Here is a 15,525-nt window from a genome sequence, read left to right as displayed (position 1 = left end):
TAACAGCCCGTCGTAGTTCGAGTGAGGTCGAACCTTTCTTTTTCTCTTTGATGGTAAAGGTCCTTGGCCTTAAAGGGTGTTATTTCGAACTTATCGAAATAAAAACCCTTCGCGGTTCGGGCGAGGTCGAACCTCTTTTTTTTCCATTGATTGCGAAAGCCCTTGGCCTTAAAGGTTGTTATTTCGAAATTATCTAAATAACAAACCGTCGTGGTTCTAGCGAGGTTGAACCTCTCTTTTCCTCTTTGATGGCGAAGGCCCTTAGCCTTAAAGGGTGTTATTTCGAACATATCGAAATAACAGCCCGTCATGGTTCGAGCAAGGTCGAACCTCTCTTTTCCTCTTTGATGGCGAAGGCCTTTGGCCTGGGTGTTATTTCGAACTTATCGAAATAACAGCCCGTCGTAGTTCGAGCGAGGTCGAACCTATATTTTTTTGTTTTGATGGCGAAGGCCCTTGGCCTTAAAGGGTGTTATTTCGAATTTATCGAAATAACAACCCATCGTAGTTCGAGCAAGGTTGAACCTCTCCTTTCCTCTTTGATTGCAAAGGCCTTTGGCCTTAAAGGGTGTTATTTCAAACTTAACAAAATAACAGCCCGTAGTATTTCGAGCAAGGTCGAACCTTTCTTTTTCTCTTTGATGGCGAAGGCCCTTGGCCTTAAAGGGTGTTATTTCGACCTTATCGAAATAAAAGCCCGTCGCGGTTCGAGCGAGGTCGAACCTCTTTTTTTTTTCTTTGATGGAGAAGGCCCTTGGCCTTAAAGGGTGTTATTTCGAACTTATCGAAATAACAACCCGTCGTAGTTCGAGCGAGGATGAACCTCTCTTTTCCTCTTTGATGGCGAAGGCCTTTGGCCTTAAAGGGTGTTATTTCGAACTTACTGAAATAACAGCCTGTAGTAGTTCGAGCAAGGTCGAACCTTTCTTTTTCTCTTTTGTGGTGAAGGCCCTTGGCCTTAAAGGGTGTTATTTTGAACTTATCAAAATAACAGCCCATCGCGGTTCGAGCAAGGTCGAACCTCTTTTTTTTTCTTTGATGGAGAATGCCCTTGGCCTTAAAGGGTGTTATTTTGAACTTATCGAAATAACCGCCCGTCGTGGTTCGAGCGAGGTCGAACCTCTCTTTTTCTCTTTGATGGCGAAGGCCCTTTGCCTTAAAGGGTGTTATTTTGAACTTTTCGAAATAACAGCCCGTCGTTGTTCGAGCGAGGTCGAACCTTTCTTTTTCTCTTTTTTAGCGAAGGCCCTTGTCCTTAAAGGGTGTTATTTCGAACTTATCAATTTAACAGCCCGTTGTAGTTCGAGCGAGGTCAAACCTTTCTTTTTGTCTTTGATGGTAAAGGCCCTTGGCCTTAAAGGGTGTTATTTCGAACTTATCGAAATAACAACCCATCACGGTGCGGGCGAGGTTGAACCACTCTTTTTTTTTCTTTGATTGCGAAGGCCCTTAAAGGGTGTTATTTTGAACTTATCTAAATAACAAACCGTCGTGGTTCGAGCGAGGTTGAACCTCTCTTTTCCTATTTGATGGCGAAGGCCCTTGGCCTTAAAGGGTTTTATTTCGAACTTATCGAAATAACAGCTCGTCATGGTTTGAGCGAGGTCGAACCTCTATTTTCCTCTTTGATGGCAAAGGCCCTTGGACTTAAAGGGTGTTATTTCGAACTAATCGAAATAATAACCCATCGTAGTTAGAGCGAGGTCGAACCTTGCTTTTTCTCTTTGATGGCGAAGGCCCTTGGCCTTAAAGGGTGTTATTTCGAACTTACCGAAATAACAGCCCGTAGTAGTTCGAGAAAGGTCGAACCTTTCTTTTTCTCTTTGATGGCAAAGGCCCTTGGCCTTAAAGGGTGTTATTTCGAACTTATCGAAATAACAACCCGTTGCGGTTCGAGCGAGGTCGAACCTCTTTTTTTTTCTATGATGGAGAAGGCCCTTGGCCTTAAAGGGTGTTATTTCGAACTTATCGAAATAACAACCCGTCGTAGTTCGAGCGAGGTTGAACCTCTCTTTTCCTCTTTGATGGCGAAGGCCTTTGGCCTTAAAGGGTGTTATTTCGAACTTACCGAAATAACAGCCTGTAGTAGTTCGAGACAGGTCGAACCTTTCTTTTTCTCTTTTGTGGCGAAGGCCCTTGGCCTTAAAGGGTGTTATTTCAAACTTATCGAAATAACAGCCCGTCGCGGTTCGAGCAAGGCGAACCTCTTTTTTTTTCTTTGATGGAGAAGGCCCTTGGCTTTAAAGAGTGTTATTTCGAACTTATCATAATAACCGCCCGTCGAGGTTCGAGCGAGGTCGAAGCTCTTTTTTCCTCTTTGATGGCGAAGGCCTTTGGCCTTAAAGGGTGTTATTTCGAACTTATCGAAATAACAGCCCGTTTCGGTTCGAGCGAGGTCGAACCTCTTTTTTTTTTCTTTGATGGAGAAGGACCTTGGCCTTAAAGGGTGTTATTTCGAACTTATCGAAATAAAAACCAGTCGTAGTTCGAGCGAGGATGAACCTCTCTTTTTCTCTTTGATGGTGAAGGCCCTTGGCCTTAAAGGGTGTTATTTCGAACTTTTCGAAATAACAGCTCGTCGTAGTTTGAGCTAGGTCGAACCTTTCTTTTTCTTTTTGGTGGCGAAGGCCCTTGGCATTAAAGGGTGTTATTTCGAACTTATCGAAATAACAACCCGTTGTAGTTCGAGAGAGGTCGAACCTTTCTTTTTCTCTTTGATGGTGAAGGCCCTTAGCTTTAAAGGGAATTATTTCGAACTTATCGAAATAACAACCCCTTCGAAATAACAACCCGTCGTAGTTCGAGCGAGGTCGAACCTTTCTTTTTCTCTTTTGATGGAGAAGGCCCTTGGCCTTAAATGGTATTATTTCAAACTTATAAAAATAATAGCCCGTCGTAGTTCGAGCGAGGTCGAACCTTTCTTTTTATCTTTGATGGCGAAGGCCCTTGGACTTAAAGGGTGTTATTTCGGACTTATCGAAATAACATCCCGTCGTAGTTCGAGCGATGTCGAACCTTTCTTTTTCTGTTTTGATAGCGAAGGCCCTTGGCCTTAAAGGGTGTTATTTTGAACTTATTAAAATAATATCCCGTCGTAGTTTGAGCGAGGTTGAACCTCTCTTTTCCTCTTTGATGGCGAAGGATCTTGGCCTTAAAGGGTGTTATTTCGAACTTATCAAAATAATAGCCCGTCGTAGTTCGAGCGAGGTCGAACGTTTGTTTTTCTCTCTTTGATGGCGAAGGCCCTTTGCCTTAAAGGGTGTTATTTTAAACTTATCGAAATAACAATTTGTCGTAGTTCGAGCGAGGTCGAACCTTTCTTTTTCTCTTTGATGGTAAAGGCCCTTGGCCTTTTAGGGTGTTATTTCGAACTTATCGAAATAACAACCCGTCGTAGTTCGAGCGAGGTTGAACCTCTCTTTTCCTCTTTGATGGCGAAGGCCTTTGGCCTTAAAGTGTGTTATTTCGAACTTACCGAAATAACAGCCCGTAGTAGTTCGAGCAAGGTCGAACCTTTCTTTTTCTCTTTGATGGCGAAGGCCCTTGGCCTTAAAGGGTGTTATTTCGAACTTATCGAAATAACAACCCGTTGCGGTTCGAGCGAGGTCGAACCTCTTTTTTTTTTCTATGATGGAGAAGGCCCTTGGCCTTAAAGGGTGTTATTTCGAACTTATCAAAATAACAACCCGTCGTAGTTCGAGCGAGGTTGAACCTCTCTTTTCCTCTTTGATGGCGAAGGCCTTTGGCCTTAAAGGGTGTTATTACGAACTTACCGAAATAACAGCCTATAGTAGTTCGAGACAGGTCGAACCTTTCTTTTTCTCTTTTGTGGCGAAGGCCTTTGGCCTTAAAGGGTGTTATTTCAAACTTATCGAAATAACAGCCCGTCGCGGTTCGAGCAAGGCGAACCTCCTTTTTTTTCTTTGATGGAGAAGGCCCTTGGCATTAAAGAGTGTTATTTCGAACTTATCAAAATAACCGCCCGTCGAGGTTCGAGCGAGGTCGAAGCTCTCTTTTCCTCTTTGATGGCGAAGGCCTTTGGCCTTAAAGGGTGTTATTTCGAACTTATCGAAATAACAGCCCGTTGCGGTTCGAGCGAGGTCGAACCTCTTTTTTTTTCTTTGATGGAGAAGGACCTTGGCCTTAAAGGGTGTTATTTCGAACTTATCGAAATAACAACCTGTCGTAGTTCGAGCGAGGATGAACCTCTCTTTTTCTCTTTGATGGCGAAGGCCCTTGGCCTTAAAGGGTGTTATTTCGAACTTATCGAAATAACAGCCCGTTGTAGTTCGAGAGAGGTCGAACCTTTCTTTTCTCTTTGATGGTGAAGGCCCTTAGCTTTAAAGGGAATTATTTTGAACTTATCGAAATAACAACCCCTTCGAAATAACAACCCGTCATAGTTCGAGCGAGGTCGAACCTTTCTTTTTCTCTTTTGATGGAGAATGCCCTTGGCCTTAAATGGTGTTATTTCAAACTTATAAAAATAATAGCCCGTCGTAGTTCGAGCGAGGTCGAACCTTTCTTTTTATCTTTGATGGCGAAGGCCCTTGGCCTTAAAGGGTGTTATTTCGAACTTATCGAAATAACAACCCGTCGTAGTTCGAGCGATGTCGAACCTTTCTTTTTCTGTTTTGATAGCGAAGGCCCTTGGCCTTAAAGGGTGTTATTTCGAACTTATTAAAATAACATCCCGTCGTAGTTTGAGCGAGGTTGAACCTCTCTTTTCCTCTTTGATGGCGAAGGATCTTGGCCTTAAAGGGTGTTATTTCGAACTTATCAAAATAATAGCCCGTCGTAGTTCGAGCGAGGTCGAACGTTTGTTTTTCTCTTTGATGGCGAAGGCCCTTTGCCTTAAAGGGTGTTATTTTAAACTTATCGAAATAACAGCCTGTCGTAGTTCGAGCGAGGTCGAATCTTTCTTTTTCTCTTTGATGGTACAGGCCCTTGGCCTTAAAGGGTGTTATTTCGAACTTATCGAAATAACAACCCGTCGTAGTTCGAGCGAGGTTGAACCTAACTTTTCCTCTTTGATGGCGAAGGCCTTTGGCCTTAAAGGGTGTTATTTCGAACTTACCGAAATAACAGCCCGTAGTAGTTCGAGCAAGGTCGAACCTTTCATTTTCTCTTTGATGGCGAAGGCCCTTGGCCTTAAAGGGTGTTATTTCGAACTTATCGAAATAACAACTCGTTGCGGTTCGAGCGAGGTCGAACCTCTTTTTTTTTCTATGATGGAGAAGGCCCTTGGCCTTAAAGGGTGTTATTTCGAACTTATCGAAATAACAACCCGTCGTAGTTCGAGCGAGGTTGAACCTCTCTTTTCCTCTTTGATGGCAAAGGCCTTTGGCCTTAAAGGGTGTTATTTCGAACTTACCGAAATAACAGCCTGTAGTAGTTCGAGACAGGTCGAACCTTTCTTTTTCTCTTTTGTGGCGAAGGCCCTTGGCCTTAAAGGGTGTTATTTCAAACTTATCGAAATAACAGCCCGTCGCGGTTCGAGTAAGGCGAACCTCCTTTTTTTTCTTTGATGGAGAAGGCCCTTGGCATTAAAGAGTGTTATTTCGAACTTATCAAAATAACCGCCCGTCGAGGTTCGAGCGAGGTCGAAGCTCTCTTTTCCTCTTTGATGGCGAAGGCCTTTGGCCTTAAAGGGTGTTATTTTGAACTTATCGAAATAACAGCCCGTTGCGGTTCGAGCGAGGTCGAACCTCTTTTTTTTTCTTTGATGGAGAAGGACCTTGGCCTTAAAGGGTGTTATTTCGAACTTATCGAAATAACAACCTGTCGTAGTTCGAGCGAGGATGAACCTCTCTTTTTCTCTTTGATGGCGAAGGCCCTTGGCCTTAAAGGGTGTTATTTCGAACTTTTCGAAATAACAGCTCGTCGTAGTTTGAGCTAGGTCGAACCTTTCTTTTTCTTTGATTGCAAAGGCCCTTGGCCTTAAAGGGTGTTATTTCAAACTTATAAAAATAATAGCCCGTCGTAGTTCGAGCGAGGTCGAACCTTTCTTTTTATCTTTGATGGCGAAGGCCCTTGGCCTTAAAGGGTGTTATTTCGAACTTATCGAAATAACAACCCGTCGTAGTTCGAGCGACGTCGAACCTTTCTTTTTCTCTTTGATGGTGAAGGCCCTTAGCTTTAAAGGGTGTTATTTAGAACTTATCGAAATAACAACTTATCGAAATAACAGCCCGTTGTAGTTCGAGAGAGGTCGAACCTTTCTTTTCTCTTTGATGGTGAAGGCCCTTGGCCTTAAAGGGTGTTATTTCGAACTTATCGAAATAATAGCCCGTCGTAGTTCGAGCGAGATCGAACCTTTCTTTTTTTGATTTGATGGCGAAGGCCCTTGGCCTTAAAGAGTGTTATTTCGAATTTATCGAAATAACAGCCCGTCGTAGTTCGAGCGAGGATGAACCTCTCTTTTCCTTTTTGATGGCGAAGGCCTTTGGCCTTTAAGGGTGTTATTTCGAACTTATCGAAATAACAGCCCGTTGCGGTTCGAGCGAGGTCAAACCTCTTTTTTTTTCTCTAATGGAGAAGGCCTTTGGCCTTAAAGGGTGTTATTTCGAACTTATCGAAATAACCGCCCGCCGTGGTTCGTGCGAGGTCGAACCTCTTTTTTTTTCTTTGATGGAGAAGGCACTTGGCCTTAAAGGATGTTATTTCGAACTTATCGAAATAACCGTCCATCGTGGTTCGAGCGAGGTCGAATCTCTTTTTTCCTCTTTGATGGCGAAGGCCTTGGCCTTAAAGGGTGTTATTTTGAACTTTTCGAAATAACAGCTCGTCGTAGTTCGAGCGAGGTCGAACCTTTCTTTTTCTCTTTGGTGGCGAAGGCCCTTGGCCTTAAAGGGTGTTATTTTGAACTTATTGAAATAACAGCCCGTTGTAGTTCGAGCGAGGTCGAACCTTTCTTTTTCTCTTTGATGGCGAAGGCCCTTAGCTTTAAAGGGTGTTTTTTCGAACTTATCGAAATAACAGCCCCTTCGAAATAACAGCCCGTCATAGTTCGAGTGAGGTCGAACTTTTCTTTTTCTCTTTTGATGGCGAAAGCCCTTGGCCTTAAATGGTGTTATTTCGAACTTATCGAAATAACAGCCCGTCGTAGTTCAAGCGAGGTCGAACCTTTCTTTTTCTCTTTTGATGGCGAAGGCCTTGGCCTTAAAGGTTTTTATTTCAAACTTATCTAAATAACAGCCCGTCGTAGTTCGTAGTTCCTGAAGAGTCGGGTATATTTCACGGAAGTCCTAGTTTGGTTGGTATTGCTTACATCAGATGGTTCAATGCTGGTGGACACGATGTGTCAACATTTTGTGCAGGCTTGCATTGTGTGTGTGTTATAGTTTCCCGTCCGGCTTCGGCCGTTCAGCTTTGAGATACTACCGACCGGGAGGGTTTTAGCTGCAACGAAATAGTTTTCTGTTCTTCAATCTAGATGTCCCTGCGTAAGTTCGCCCATGTGGATCTTATGTACCTGTTCTGATGAAGTGTGTGAGGCGAGGGTGAGATGTTCTTCGCTTCCATCCGGTGATTCGATGGGGGGGAAGCTAGATTGTAGCACAGTTTGCCTTGTTTAGGATGTTCACGACCGATGGGGCTAGGAATTCCAGGCTTCGTGAATCCGTTTGGTTCTCCTTCCGTGCCTCTTTCGATGAATGATCGTGTTTCTCAGCTTTGATCTAGGAAAAACTAGGAGTTTTCACTAGGAAATCCCCATAGACGACGCCAAATTGTTTGACTCAAAAGATATTAAAAACTTTTTGAACAAATCAATCAAAGATGAAGGGGTAAATCTTAGTCAAACTTAATTAATTCCAGATCGAAAGATTCAGTAGTAATAATTACATATGGGACGAATGAACTATCAACAATCTTATTAAGATTCAATACTGCCTTTTTCATCGATGGATGAGGAAGGAGGATTACAATTGCCTTTCCTCTTAGGATACAAGAATGGAGATTTTGATCTTATTTTTCTTGTCAGAAAGATGGAGAAGCCCCCCCCGAAAACCTTCCTGGGCTATATATATATAGTCGAAACCTCTTGATCCCCGTCGTGACTTGGTGCGCTTGGGTCGGTGGTGCGTTCTGGTCGTGACTCTAGGCATTGCTCTTTTAGATGTGTCGAATATCTTGGAGGAGACATGAAGTGGACCCTATTGACTTCCACTATCTGATTGCTACAAAGGGGTCGGGGGCAACCTGGTCGTGGTGGTCAGATTTTGACCAATTCAGATAGCTGATGGGATTTTGCTATTGGCACCGTAGTTTTTCTTTTACACTTTACCCTTTTGTTTTTGATAGAACAAAGGAAACTTATTTCCAAAACCAGTAAATAAAGTCGTGGGGGCCTCTATATAGTGTTAGGTCCAATTTTTTTCTTGTTTAAGTTGGCATTGCCACATCGGGCGGTAAATAAACTAATCTTGGTAAGAGTTTATGTTTGCTTCAACAGATATTCTTGGTAAAGTTCAGTTTAGAACTGGTATGTTTTACTTTGATTCTTCAATTGGCAACAATTTTCCTTTAAACTTCTTTTTTATCCCACTGGTACAAAATGGAAAATATAAGATGAAAAATTCCGCAACCAGCAAAAGTTGAGGACTCTTGCCTTTAATCACATCTATACATTAACGACAATATTAACTTTCTTGCTTAAGTTAGCTTTGCCACTGTCTAGACCCTAATTTTCGCTCCGTAAGATGTCATGATGGCACCTGATCTCTAAGACTAGGTAAACCTAACAATTATGCGGAATAAAGAAATATAAAACTGAAACTCAAACCTCAACATATAAAATAAATCATACCGCGATTCAAAATAGTTACAACTCCCAAAACCCGGTAGAAATAAGTCACAAGCTTCTATGAGAAATGCTAAGTGTCTCCATACATCAGAGTCTAAGGAAAACAAGGAAAACAACATAGTAAGGATAGAGAGGGACACCAAGGTCTGGGGAAGCTGACAGATATACCTTGAAGTCTCCACATACTCACTGCTCACTGATATCGGGTCTGGTAGAAGGTACTTGTAACTACATAAAAAGATGTGCAGAAGAGTAGTATGAGTATACCACAATGGTACCTAGTAAATGTCAAGTCTAACCTCAATAGAGTAGTGTGATGAGATCAGGGCAGGGCCCTATTGGAACAAAAAGAAACAAGGCAAAAGATATAATATAAGGAAACGCCTAAGAATTTAACAATGAAAAATACAGCAAGGTAACTACATAACAAATAGAGATAAACAACAGGGGAGCTCCAGAGGTACCGCCTCGTAGTCCCAAAAGTAAATACACAACTCGTAATCGATAGAACAACAAATTTACAACAAGGAATCCTACAGTTAAAGATTAATACAAAATCAAGGAAGCAGGAATTCAACTAAGCATGTTGCACAGGTTACAAGTAAGAATCAAGACAAGTTGACGTGTGATATTAGGCTAAACATGATGACTACACATGCTAACGCAACTCAGTTAAGGAATTAAAAGAAGACTACTCAACAAGAACTGAATTTTTCAACAATTAACCCGAGTACGCACTCCTTACCTCGCGTACACAGCCTTCACGTATTTCAAATACATAACAATACCAATACCTAAGGTGGATTTCCCCATACAAGGTTAGACATGTCACTTACCTCAAATCAAGCTCAATCAATCAATAAGAATGCCTTTCCCTCGACATTCCGATTTCGAATGGCCCAAATCTTGGCAAAAGCAATTACATACTATAAATATCACTATAAGAAACTAATCTAAATAATAAAATCATGGCTTTAACATGGAAATAGGAAATCGCCCCAAAAAGTCGACCTAGGCCCACATCTCGGAATTGGGTAAAAGTCACAAAATACGAACACCCATTATATATCGAGTTCATCCATACCAAAATTATACAAATCCAATACCAAAACCTCGATCAAAACTTCAAAATTTGGCCTAAGGTTCTTCCATCTTTTCCCCCGAATTTCTCAACCCAAATCCTTAATTAAATGAAAAAATTAATGGTAGATTAGTGGAATATAATAAAAAATAAGTCAAGAATCCTTACCGAAATGTTTCCTCTGAAAATCCCTCAAAATGTCGCCTCAATCCGAGTTCTCTACGTCCAAAAATGAAGAGTGAAATCAAACCCTCGAACTTAGTCCTTTTCTGCCCAGCGAAGTCACACCTGCGGAATTTCCATCACAGGTGCGGTTCTCACTTAGTCTAGGAATGTCCTCTTCTGCAGACCCAAATGCGCTTCTGCGCACGTGCTCCTGCGCACCATGTCTGCTTCTGCGATCAACATGCTTCACTGGATTTACCGCTTCTGCGCTTATTCTTCCGCAGAAGAGACTCCACTTCTGCGGCCTACACATTGCACCTGCGACCATAGGCCACTTCCTCCAGCCCCGCATCTGTGCCCAATTGCTTGCTTTTGTGAGCTTGCACTTGCGATCAAACTTGCGCAGGTCTGATTGCACTAGAACTGGTGCATTTCAGCCATTCTCACAAGTCCAATTTTAGTCCCTTAACCAATCGAAATCCACCCGAGGCCCCTGAGACCTCAATCAAATATACCAACCAGTCCTAAAACATCATACAAACTTAGTTGAGCCTTCAAATCACTTCAAACGACGCTAAAAATACGAATTGTACATCGATTCCAGCATAATGAACTTTAAAACTTCAAACTTCTACATCCGATGCCGAAACCTATCAAATCAAGTACGATTGACCTCAAATTTTTCACACAAGTCATAAGACATTATCGACATGTTTCAACTTCCGGAATCAAAATTCGACTGCGATATCAAAAAGTCCACCCCTGGTCAAACTTCCCAAAATTCATCCAACTTTCCAACTTTCGCCAGTTAACGCCAAAAAGACCTACAGACCTTCAAATCAACATCCGGTCACATTCTTAAGAGAAAAATCACCGTATGGAGCTATTGGAACCATCGAAACTCCATTTTGGAGTCTACTTCACACAATTCAAACTACAGTCACTTCATAGAACTTAAACTCCCAATTTAGGGGCTATGTGTCCCATTTCACTCTGAAACCAAAACCCAAACATCCCCGCGGGCCACAAAACCACACAATGAGATAGAGGGAGCAGTAAATAGGGGGTTTAGGGCTAATACTCTCCAAACGATTGGTCGAGTCGTTACATCCTCCCCCTCTTAAAATAAATGTTCGTCCTCGAACGAGTATAGACACATACATGAAGTGGTGAAAAGATGAGTATAATGGCTGCACATATCATGCTCGGTCTCACAAGTCGCCTCCTCGACCGGGTGACCCATCCACTGAACTTTCACCGAAGCGATGTTCTTTGACCTCAACTTTCAAACCTACCTTTCCAAAATAGCCACCGGCTCCTCAACATAAGATAGATCCTTGTCCAACTGGACTGAGCTGAAGTCTAACACATGGGACAAATCGCTGTAATACTTCCGGAGCATGTAAACACGGAACACTGGATGAACTGCAGAGAGGCTAGGTGGTAGTGCAAGTCTATAAGCCACCTCTCCAACCCTCTCAAGAAACCCTCTCAAGAATTCCAAAAGGTCCGATATACCTAGGGCTCAACTTTCCCTTCTTTCCGAACCTCATAACACCATTCTTGGGTGAAACCCGGAGCAAGACCCAGTCCCAACCATGAATGCAATGTCGCAAGCCTTCCGATCCGCAAAACTCTTATGTCTGGACTAGGCTGTACGAAATCGATCCTAAATCAATTTAACCTTCTCCAATGCAACCTGAACCAAATATGTACCCAATAGCCTAGCCTCACCCGGCTCAAACCAACCCACCGGGGACCGGCACCACCTACTATACAAAGCCTCATACGGGGCCATCTGAATGCTCGACTGATAACTGTTATTGTAGGAAAACTTCGCAAGTGGCAAGAACTGATCCCAAGAACCCCCAAAATCCATCACATACGCACGAAGCATGTCCTAAGCATGCGTCTAAGATATGAACTTGAATAACATCTGTTGAATTACAAAAATAACATACATGTAGGAAACCTGCCAAAAAGGCATATGTACGTATACATGCAGAATATAGTGAGCGAGCCGACAAGGCTACTATAGGCAACTATACATCCAAAACTAAAAGCCAACAAGGCCACATACAACCCAACTAGACATACTGTCTACAGACCTCTAATAGAAACATAACTGTACAAAGACGGGACTAAGCCACGTCATACCCATATATATATATACAAACGTATCGTACCAAAATCAAAAGTAGCTCTAGATCAAGTGGAGCATGCTAACTCTTGCTGATCAGGGATCCTAACAAGGGGGACTATCAGCTTGCCTACCTGCACCTGCGGGCATAAAACGCAGGCCCCGTAAAATAGGGCGTCAGTACGAAAAAATGTACTGAGTATGTAAAACATGAAAATTAGTACGTAAAAGACATAGATAAAACATGGAATAAAGAAACACATCTTTAAATCTGAATAATTTTGTAAGTTCTGAAATGTTTATAATGTCATGCACGTGTGTATAAATGTCGTTTCATGCATAGGTATGGTGTACATAATATCATCAAGCACTGAGGGCATCCCATCATATCGTCTCGGCCACTGTGGGCAACATCATCAACATATACCAACTGATCAGGTGGTGGTGCGTATATAACACCATAACGTTTTTCCATATCCCATATACATATATTTACATATATACGCGTATATAACGCCATCTGGTCATGGGTCAATGCACATGTATAAATGGGTGAAATGCATGAAAAATACGTAAAAATCTCAATATTCCTTCCGGATAAACCTTTTCAACTACGTATTATTCTGAGACCCATGAACAAAAGATAATAATAATTCACATGGGGAATCAAGAATATAGACACCCCTAGTATTTTCATGAATAGAGTAATTTATGGAAACTATGCGTTTGCTCGTTTCTTCAGTATAATTTGGATCATGCCAAAAGAAAGAAGAGATGGCCTTAATATACCTAGAGTAGGGAAAACTCCGTATGATATTCCATTGGAAAACCTTCGTTGATTGAACTTAGAACTAAAAAAATAAATTGGAATAAGCTTTTGCTTTTTAAATTCTTTGAATGAATCTGCTTCTGCTTCTTTGAAATCACTTGAATAAAATTGCTTCTGGCTTTACGAAGCTTTTTTGGAATGCGAATTAGGCTTCTAACGTTTCCTTTGCCCTAAGATACATGCGTGTTAGTTATATCTTTGAATTGCTTTTTCCATTTTGAAAGGAAAGTACATAAGGTTTCTTATCAGAGACTTCTTAAGTCTTATGACTTTTTCTCTTACACATAATTAAGGCCTTGTTCCTAGATGGCCACATAAAGAAATGTGGCTTTTAGTCACTTCTTTCTTATGTGGTCAGCTGCCATGTTTTGGATGGTGATAATTATAAATCTTTATCCACTTATTAGTTAATTAGGTAATGTCCTGTTACCCGGTAATTAACCAATTACCTGCATAATTTAAAAATTACCACAAATTCTTAAAAGTTTACTTATTTTTAAAATAATTTATATATATTTTATACATTATACTACCGTGGTCATATGGTACCTTGCATGGTACTAGTTCATAATTATCGGGTATTATCGCTCGTCCCGTATTTTATCCCAAATTGGCCACTTTCAACAAAACTTGTTTTCTTTAATTCGTGTTCCATTTATCCTTCAAGACACTTATTTATCGCTTGTTATAAATAACTTAAATACGTTAACGTCAAAATGAGCTCATCTCCGAGCCTACGTCAATTAACTGAAGACGAAACTTTTAACGTACGAAATGCGAGATGTAACATCCTTCCCCCCTTAGAAACATTCGTCCTCGAATGTTTAACCTTCCGGGATCTATATAATCTTAGCAGAGTTGCCCTTGGTAACAATACTACAACCAACTCTTCCTATAGAAACTTAATAATTCAACGCCACATAGGACCACGACCATCAATAACGACAATGGCCTCATATGACCAATGGCAATAACTATCACTAGAATCCATACACGTACCTTAAGGTTATGACGTCTCAGTCGGATCCTTCTCTTGAGGAGGAAATATATAGGAATATCTAGACCTCATGTATTCCTCGTCCTCCTAAGTCACTTCTTCCACATTGTTGTTTCTTCAAAGTACTTTCACCGAAGCTACGTCTTTAGTTCTCAATCTCCGAATCTATCCGTCTAATATAGCAATGGGAGTTTCTTCATATGATAGCTACTTTGTGACCTAAACGTCGTCAACTAACACAATTCTGGAAGGATCTCTGATACATTTACGGAGCATAGACACATGAAAGACTAGATGTACAGACTCCAAGTCTGAAGGCAAGTCTAATTCATATACTACCTAGCGTATTTTGCGTATGATCCTTTATGGTCCCATGTACTGAGGGATAAGTTTTCCTTTCTTTTCGAACCTCATAATACCTTTCATCGGTGATACCTTTTTGGAATACCCAATCGTCCACCGGAAATTCCAAGTCTCGTCGTCGATTATTTGCATAAACCTTCTGACGGTCTTGAGTTGCCAATAGACTTTCCTGTATAAGCTTAATTTTCTTGATTGCCTGCTGTACCAATTTTGGTCCTACTAACATAGTTTCCCCAACATCGAATCACCCTATAGGTAACCTACACTTTCGTCCGTAAAGAGCTTCGTATGGTGCCATCTGAATATTAGAATGGTAGCTATTATTATATGTGAACTCAATAGACGGCAGATGATCATCCCAACTACCTTTGAAGTCTATCACACAAGCTCGAAACATATCCTCCAGTGTTTGAATAGTATGCTCAGCCTGTCCGTCTGTCTGGGGATGAAATGTTGTACTAAGACTTACTTGAGTCCCCAATACTTTTTGGAAGGACCTCCAGAAGTTAGCTGTAAATTGAGCTCCTCTATCCGAGATAGTAGATACATGGACACCATGCAGTTGTAGTATTTTCTTAATATAAAGCCTTGCATAATCCTCTGAGGAATATGTAGTCCTAACGGGAAGAAAATGGGCTAACTTTTTAAGCCTATAAATAATCACCCATATCTAATCAAACTTACGCTGGGTACGAGGTAAGCCTACATTGAAATCCATATTGATTACTTCCCATTTCCAAGTCGGAATATCCATAGCCTACAATAATTCACCGGGTTTTTGATGCTCAATCTTATCCTACTGATAGTTAGGACACTGAGCAACAGACTCCGCTATATCCTTTTTCATTCCGTCTTACCAATATACTCCCCTGATATCATGATAAATCTTTTTCTCTCCTAGATGGATAGAATAACGAGAATAATGAGTTTCTCACATAATCTGTTGATGCAGCCCTGCAACATTAGGGACACATAATCATTCTCGATATCTAAGGACCCCATCTTCTGTAATCTCAAATGGTGTATTCTCTTTCTAAGGGGTGGTATCCCTATAATGAGCTAACACAGGATCCTCGTACTGGCGTTCATTTACTTTAGTTACTAAAGAGGATGTTGTCGTATCCTGAATAGTAATTCCAATATC

This window comes from Nicotiana tabacum, chromosome 6 (assembly GCF_000715075.1).
Source record: "Nicotiana tabacum cultivar K326 chromosome 6, ASM71507v2, whole genome shotgun sequence".
Taxonomy (NCBI): domain Eukaryota; kingdom Viridiplantae; phylum Streptophyta; class Magnoliopsida; order Solanales; family Solanaceae; genus Nicotiana; species Nicotiana tabacum.
This window is presented reverse-complemented; position numbering follows the sequence as displayed.